This window comes from Monodelphis domestica, chromosome 5 (genome assembly GCF_027887165.1).
Source record: "Monodelphis domestica isolate mMonDom1 chromosome 5, mMonDom1.pri, whole genome shotgun sequence".
NCBI classification, from domain to species: Eukaryota; Metazoa; Chordata; class Mammalia; order Didelphimorphia; family Didelphidae; genus Monodelphis; species Monodelphis domestica.
Genome location: NC_077231.1, coordinates 210142223 through 210151050, shown reverse-complemented (window position 1 = coordinate 210151050; position 8828 = coordinate 210142223).

Here is an 8828-nt window from a genome sequence, read left to right as displayed (position 1 = left end):
TGGTACTGGACAAGATACAGAAGGGAGAATCAATGGAATAGATTAAGGGCAAATGACTTCAGCAAGCAAGTGTTCAATAAACTCAAAAAATGCAAGCTTTTGGGACAAGAACTTCATATTTGACAAAAACTGCTGAGTCAATTGAAAAATAGCACAGGAAAATCAGCTTTAGATTAATATCTTACACCCTACACCAAGATAAATTCAAAATGGGTATATGACTTAAATGCAAAGAGTGAAATCATAAATAAATTATGTGAACATAGAATAGTATAACTGTCAGATCTGTGGGAAAGGAAGGAACTTAAGACCAAGCAAGAGATAGAGAACATTACAAAATGTAAAATGAATGACTGATTACATCAAATTAAAAAACAGTTTGTACAGGCAAAGCCAATGCAACCAAAATTAGGAGGAAAGCAACAAACTGGGAGAACATTTTTGTAACAAAATTCTCTGACAAATATTTAATTTTCCAAATATAAAAGGAACTAAATCAAATTTACAAAAAATAAAGCCATTCCCCATTCAACAAATAGTCAAGGGATATGAATATGCAGTTTTCACATGATGAAATCAAAACTATCAATAAGCACATGAAAAAGCGCTCTAAATCCCTCCTAATTAGATAAATGAAAATTAAAATAACTTGGAGGTAACACCTTACACCTAGTAGACTGGCCAATATGGCAGCAAAGGAAAGTGATACATGGTTGTGGCAAAATGTGGACACTAATACATTGCTAGTGGGGTTATGAATATGAACCATTCGGTTGAGCAATTTGGAACTATGCACAAAAGGCTTTAAAAGAATGCCTGCCCTTTGATCCATCCATACCACTGCCGGGTTTGTACCCAAAAGAGATAATAAGGAAAAAGATTTGTACAAAAATATTTATAGCTGCACTCTTTGTGGTGGCAAAAAATTGGAAAATGAGGGGGTATCCATCAATTGGGGAATGGCTGAACAAATTGTGGTATCTGATGGTGATTGAATAATATTGTGCTGAAAGAAATAATTAACTGGGGAAATTCCATGTTAACTGGAAAGATCCCCAGGAATTGATTCAGAGTGAAAGGGGCAGAACCAAAAGAACATTTTACACAGAGACTGAAACATTATGGCACAATGGAATGGAATGGACTTTTCTACTAAAAGCAATGCAATGTCCCAGGACAATCCAGAGATACTTATGAGAAAGAATGCTATCCACATCCAGATATAGAAATATGGGAACATAAACTCCGAAGAAAAATATATGATCAATCACGTGCTTTGAAAGGGATATGATTAGGATATGAAAGGGATTTAATGTTAATAGATAACTCTAGTACAAATATGAGTAACATGGAAATTGGTTTTGAACAATGATACATGTATAATGCAAAGGGATTGCTTGTCTTGTCCAGGAAGGAAGAGACAAGGTGGTGGAAGGGGAATAATGAACCATATAACCATGGAAAATGCTATAAATTTAAAAAAAGATAAAGAAAAGCAAATGGCAATTATTCAAATAAAAATAATCTGGTATAGTATCACAGTGAACTACTTAATCAAAATTCCAAAATAAGTGTTAAAAGCATACAATGGTATTTAAGTCTTCATATAGTTGTTTGAATAGTTGCACAGTCATTTGGTCCTTGAATTCCAAGGAACATATGTATTTTATTGTTCTTCTACCTTGGTGTTTCTTTATAAATCTAGTTCTCCTTTATGTGTCACCTTCAAATATATGTATTTATGTTTTTTCAGGAATCCCCCAGGCTTCTTTCGCCAAACACCATCTTTTATCAACAGATATATTCTTGGTTTCAGCACTGTATTATTTCTAATTTCAGGACCCATCTCTGCTCTGGAATAGAGTCCTAAGTGTATAAAACAATGATAAATTTTGATAGAATTTAAAACATTGAACTCTATAGACTTAGTGGTTCTGCATCCTAGTTGGGGAAAGTGGAGAAACAGTTAATCTCTATTTAACTATTCTCTCTGCATCTTGTCTGGTCTTAATATAATCTCTTACCAATTTATATTCCTCCCTCTTAAATATTTAAAAGCTTTCTAATTTTCTTCCACTGTGTACCTAAGCAGATATAGCATGTTTAATTAAAGGGTTTGTCTCCAACTGGAATTTGTAAGAAATATTTCATATACAACAATATAATTTTGTAAATCTAAGTTATGAGGTTCTCAAAGTTCAAATTCACATCTAAAACTTTACCAGTTATCTTGAAGAACATTCTGATTTTTGTGAACAAAGATAAACCAAGTACCATGAAAATTCTAGACCAATCTCTGCCTGATTTTTCATTCCTGTATTCGCTGCTACTGAAGTTGGTAGATTCCTTGAAAGCTGGCATGGATGAAGGGGGTACCAGTCTTCTTAAGTAGATAAAAAATCTATTAGAAATAGTCAGTTTCCATAATTTATTTTTATATACACATATGAAAATTATATTTGTGTATCTATTGTATTTAAGAAAAGAACATATTTATATATTTGTGAATTGATTGCTCCAAGTCCACCAGTGATAGAATATCAAAGAACCTTCTGTTTCTGCATACCCTAGGGCATTTTGTCTTAAAAGCAGTGGAGGATGTAATGATGTTTAACAAAGTATATTATGAATTAATATTGAGCAAGAATGAATGATTTTCATTAATGTCTTTTGCATACTAGCTATTGACTTGAATATTGAATATTACAGTTATTTCTTTCAAAGCCAAAATCCCTTTATTTCATTAGTTATTAGCTTTTATTGCTGCATGGTAACTATTTTCAGGGAGGCCTAAGTAATCTTTATGTGAAGATTTTGACAACCCACAATACAAATACACAGCCCAAATACTTCATTGATATCCAGAAATGAAAAATGAATGAAAATGAAAAATACTTAAGAGGAGGAAAATAACATATCAATTACATCATCTATCAAAGATTTAGGAGAGAATATAGACAAGAATCATATCAAAAAAAGAAAGACATATAATGTTATGAACAGAATTTAGTTATTGACCCAGGAATATACTAAGTCTATAATCCAAAGAGATAAAAAAAAAAAGAAAAGGATCTTCATGGGCAAATATTTTTATAGCAGCTTTTTTGGGGTGGCAAAGAATTGGAAATTTGAGGGGATGCCTATCATTTGGAAAATGGCTGATTAAGGTGTGGTATACAACTTTAATTGAATAATTGTGTTGTAAGAAATGATTAGCAGAATACTCTTTAAAAAAACAAAGTCTTACATGAATTGATGCAAAATGAAGTGAGCAGTTAGGAGATGTATAGAGTAACAATATTGCACAATAATCAACTGTGAATTACTTAGCTATTCTCAACAATACAATGGTTCATGACAATTCTGAAGGACTAGTGATAAAAATTCCATCTCCTATCAGAAAAAGATCTGATGGAGTCTGAAGTATACTTAAAAAATATACTTAAAAAACACTTGTTTTAGTCTGTTTCTTTATACAATATGAGTAATATATGAAAATACATTTTGTATGACTGTACATTTATAACTTCTATCAACTAATCTCAGGGAGGTGAGAAGAAAGGAACATGAAGAATTTGAACTCAATATTTTAAAAATGTTTTCATATGAAATATGAGAAAAAATTGTTAAATCAGGGAAAAAAACTACAAAATGCATACATTTGGAAGATAAACCATCATAGCACATTAGAGATATGTATAGACACAGTTGCAATATTGTCTAAGAAAATAAAAAAAATTAAAAAAAGAAATATCACCTTCAAGGAAATATTTAGTTTGCTACATCACTAAGACAAATGAGAAGAGTAAGTGTCTTACCCTCATTCATGATATCATGTGAGAATTGTTTGGAAAAGAGAATGAATAACTCTCCAAGGCTTTTCACATTGGTATATTTATTGTTTAAACATAATTGATGGCATCTCAATTCTTGACTGATAGTTACTTTTTCTTTTTTTAACATTATTTTTATTTGGTCAATTTCAAACATTATTCATTGGATACAAAAATTATTTTCTTTTCCTCCCTCACATCCTGCCACCCATCCCATAGCCGACACATGATTTCACTGGATAGCACATGTGTCCTTGATCAGAACCCATTTCCATGTTGTTGGTATTTGCACTAGGATGTCCACTTAGAGTCTACATCCCCAATCATATCCCCTTGTCCCCTGTAGTCAAGCAGTTGCCTTTCCTTGGTGTTTTTACTCCCACAGTTTGTCCTCTACTTGTGGGTAATGTTTTTTCTCATAGATCCCTGCAGATTGTTCAGGGACATTGCATTGACACTAATGGAGAAGTCCATTATGTTCAATTGTACCACAGTGTATCAGTCTCTGTATACAATGTTCTCCTGGTTCTGCTCCTTTCACTCTGCATCACTTCCTGGTGGTTGTTCCAGTCCACTTGGAATTCCTCCACTTTATTATTCCTTTGAGCACAATAGTATTCCATCACCAACATATAGCACAATTTGTTCAGCCATTCCCCAATTGAAGGGCATCCCCTCATTTTCCAGATTTTTGCCACCACAAAGAGAGCAGCTATGAATATTCTTGTACAAGTCTTTTTCCTTATTATGTCTTTGGGGTATAAACCCAGAAGTGCTATGGCTGGATCAAAGGGCAGAAAGTCTTTTAGTGCCCTTTGTCCATAATTCCAAATTTCCCTCCAGAATAGTTGGATCAATTCACAACTCCACAAGCAATGAATTAATGTCCCAATTTTGCCACATCCCCTCCAGCATTCACTGCTTTCCATTGCTGTTAGCTATGTTAGCCAATCTGCTAGGTGTGAGGTGATACCACAGAGTTGTTTTGATTTGCATATCTCTGATTATCAGAGATTTAGAAGAGTTTTTCATGTACTTATTAACAGTTTTGATTTATTTAACTGAAAACTGTCTATTCATGTCCCTTCCTGATTTATCAATTGTAGAATGGCCTGATTTTTTGTACAATTGATTTAGCTCTTTGTAAATTTGAGTAATTAAACCTTTGTCAGACATTTTTGTTCTGAAGATTGCTTCCAATTTTGTTGCTTCCCTTCTTATTTTAGTTAAATTGGTTTTGTTTGTACAAAAAACTTTTTAATTTAATGTAGTCAAAATTATTTATTTTACTTTTTGTGACTCTTTCTAAGTCTTGCTTGGTTTTAAAATCTTTCCCTTCTCAAAGGTCTGACATGTATACTATTCTGTGTTCACATAATTTACTTATTGTTTCCTTCTTTGCATTCAACTCATTCACCCATTCTGAGTTTATCTTGGTGTAGGGTGTGAGGTGTTGATCCAAACCTAATCTCTCCCAAAGTCTTCCAATTTTCCAAGTAGTTTTTATTAAATAGTGGATTTTTATCCCCAAAACTAGGGTCTTTGTATTTGTCATAGACTGTCTTGCTGAGGTCACATACCCCAAGTCTATTGCACTGATCCTCCTTTCTGTCTCTTAGCCAGTACCAAATTGTTTTCATTACCACTGCTTTATAATATAATTTGAGATCTGGGACTGCAAGGCCACCTTCCTTTCTATTTTTTTTTCATGATTTCCCTGGATATCCTTGATCTTTTGTGCTTCCAAATGAACTTTGTTATGTTTTTTTCTAATTAAGTAAAAAAAGTTATTTTTTTTTGTAAGTTCAATGGGTATGGCACTAAATACATAGATAATTTTGGGTAGGATGGTCATTTTTATTATATTAGCTCATCCTACCCATGAGCAGTTAATGTTTTTCCAATTACTCAAATCTAGTTTTAGTTGTGTGGAAAATGTTTTGTAGTTGTGTTCATATAGTTCCTGTGTTTCTCTTGGCAGATAGATTCCTAAATATTGTATATTGTCTAAGGTGATTTTGACTGGAATTTCTATTTCTAATTCCTGCTGCTGAGCTGTGTGGGAGATATATAGAAATGCTGATGTCTTATGTGGGTTTATTTTGTATCCTGCTACTTTGCTAAAGTTATTGATTATTTCCACTAGATTTTTATGTCATCTTCAAGGATGATAGCTTGGTCTCCTCATTGCCAATTTTAATACTCTCAATTTCTTTTTCTTCTCCAATTACTACTGCTAGTGTTTCTAGTTCAATATTGAATAATAAAGGTGATAATGGGCATCCTTCTTTCACTCCTGATCTTATTGAGAATGCATCTAGTTTATCACCATTGCAGATGATGTTGGCTGATGGTTTTAGATAGCTACTGTTTATTATTTTTAGGAAAGACTCTTCTATTCCTATACTTTCTAGTGTTTTCAACAGGAATGAGTGTTATATTTTGTCAAAAGCTTTCTCTGCGTCTATTGAGATAATCATGTGATTTTTGTTGGTTTGCTTGTTAATATGGTCAATTATGTGGATAGTTTTCTTGATATTGAACCATCATTGCATTCCTCGTACAAATCCAACCTGATCATAGTGAGTAACCCTCCTGATCACTTGCTGGAGGCTTTTTGCTAGCATCCTATTTAAGATTTTTGCATCTATATTCATTAGGGAGATTGGTCTATAATTTACTTTCTCTGTTTTTGGCCTGTCTGGCTTTGGGATCAGTACCACATTTGTGTTGTAAAATGAATTTGGTAGATCTCCCTCTTTGCTTTTTATGTCAAATAGTTTGTATAGTATTTGTGATTAGCTGTTCTTTGAATGATTGATAGAATTCACTTGTGAATCCATTGCCTGTTCAATTTCTTTTTCTGGTATGGGTTTAAGAATTCTATTTCTTCTTCTATTAATCTAGGCAATTTATATTTTTGTAAATATTCATCCATATCACCTAGATTGGCATATATATTGCCATATAATTGGGCAAAGTAGTTTTTAATGGTTGCCTTAAATTCTTCTTCATTAGAGGTGAGTTCTCCCTTTCCATCCCTGGAAGGAAATTAATTTGATTTTCTTCTTCCCTCTCTTTTATTAGATTGACCAATATTTTTTCCATTTTGTTTGTTTGTTTTTTCAAAATACCAGCTTCTGGTCTCATTTATTAGTCCAATAGTTCTATCACTTTTGATTTTATTAATTTCTCCCTTAATTTTTAGGATCTCTATTTGGTTTTCTTCTGGGTGTTTTTAATTTGTTCACTTTCAAGTTTTTTGATTTGCATGTCCAATTCATTCACCTCTGCCCTCCCTAATTTGTTAATATATGAATTCAAGGATATAAATTTCCCCTGAGTACTGCTTTTGCTGCATCCCATAGAGTTTGAAAGGATGTCTCATCATTGTCATTTTCTTCAATTAAATTAATAATTGCTTCTATCACTAGTTGATTTTGGAGAATCATTTATTTTCCAATCATTTTTTGTTTTGGCTCTCCATGTACCCTTACTGCTCATTATTTTTATTGCCTTATGATCTGAAAAGGTTCCATTTATTATTTCTGCTTTTCTGCATCTGTTTGCCATGTTTTATGCCCTAGTATATGATCAATCTTTGTGTATGTGCTGTGAATGTGAATGCTGGTGAATAGAAGGTGTATTCCTTTTTGTCTCTATTTATTTTTCTCCATATATCTACTAGCTGTAATTTTTCTAAGATTTCATTCACCTCTTTTACCTCTTTCTTATTTATTTTTTTATTTGATTTAACAAAACTTGATAGTGGTAGGTTCAGGTCTCCCACTAGTATAATTTTACTATCTATTTCCTCCTTCAATTCTACTAGTTTCTCCATTAGAAATTTGGGTACTATACCATTTGGTGCATACATGTTGATTAGTGATATTTGCTCATTATTTATACTCCCTTTTATCAGGATGTATTTACCTTCCCTATCTCTTTTTATCAGGTCTATTTTTACTTTGGCTTTGTCAGATATCATGATTGCATCTCCTGCCTTCTTTCTGTCAGTTGAAGCCCAATAGGTCTTGTTCCACCCTTTAATTTTGACCTTGTGAGTGTCTCCTCCCCTCATGTGTATTTCTTGTAGACAACATATGGTAGGATTATGGATTCTAATTCACTCTCCTATTCATCTACATTTTATGGGTGAGTTCATCCCATTCACGTGCAAAGTTATGATTGTCATTTTTTAATTCCCTAGCATTTTGATATCTTCTCCTAGTTCTGACCTTTCTTCTTTTGCTATATCCTTTTAAACAAGTGGTTTATTTTTAGTCAATCACCCTATTTCCCTCACTTGATATACTTCCCTTTCTAGCCCCTCCCTTTTTGTTCCCTTCTTGTTTCTTTTTAGGGTCTATTAAGTTCCTTCCTCCCTCTCCTTCCCTCCCTTTTTTTTTGAACTTCCTCCTCCCTACCCCCCTTAGTTTTCCCTTCTTCCTTACCCCATAGGATAAGATAGACTTCAAGATCCCAGTGGATCTAGATTCTCTTCCCTCTCAGAATTGATTTCACTGAGAGTAATATTTGAGTATTACCTGTAAGCACTCTCTTCCTCTCCCTCTATAAGAGTATTCTTTCCCTCCCCTTCCCATGTGTATCTTTGTGTGACAACGATTATTCTATTTATTTTATTTCTTCAAGTATTTCTTAATACCTTAGATTCCCCCATCTTTTTTGCATATCTTTGTATACCCTTTAATACCCCAATCTTTTCCTATGAATTATTCTTCTATTCACTATAATAATGAAAACATTTTGAGAGTTACAAATAACATTTTCCCCATATATCAACATATATTATTTGATCTAATTGTAATCTTTAAGGAAGAGAGTTTGAATAAAAAGAAAACATTTTTCTCCTTTCCCCTGTCTTTTATATTTACCTTTTCATGTTTCTCTTGCTCTTTTTGTTTGGATATCAAACTTTCCACTTAGTTCTGGTTTTTTCCTTACAAATACTTGGAAATCTTCTATTTTGTTGAA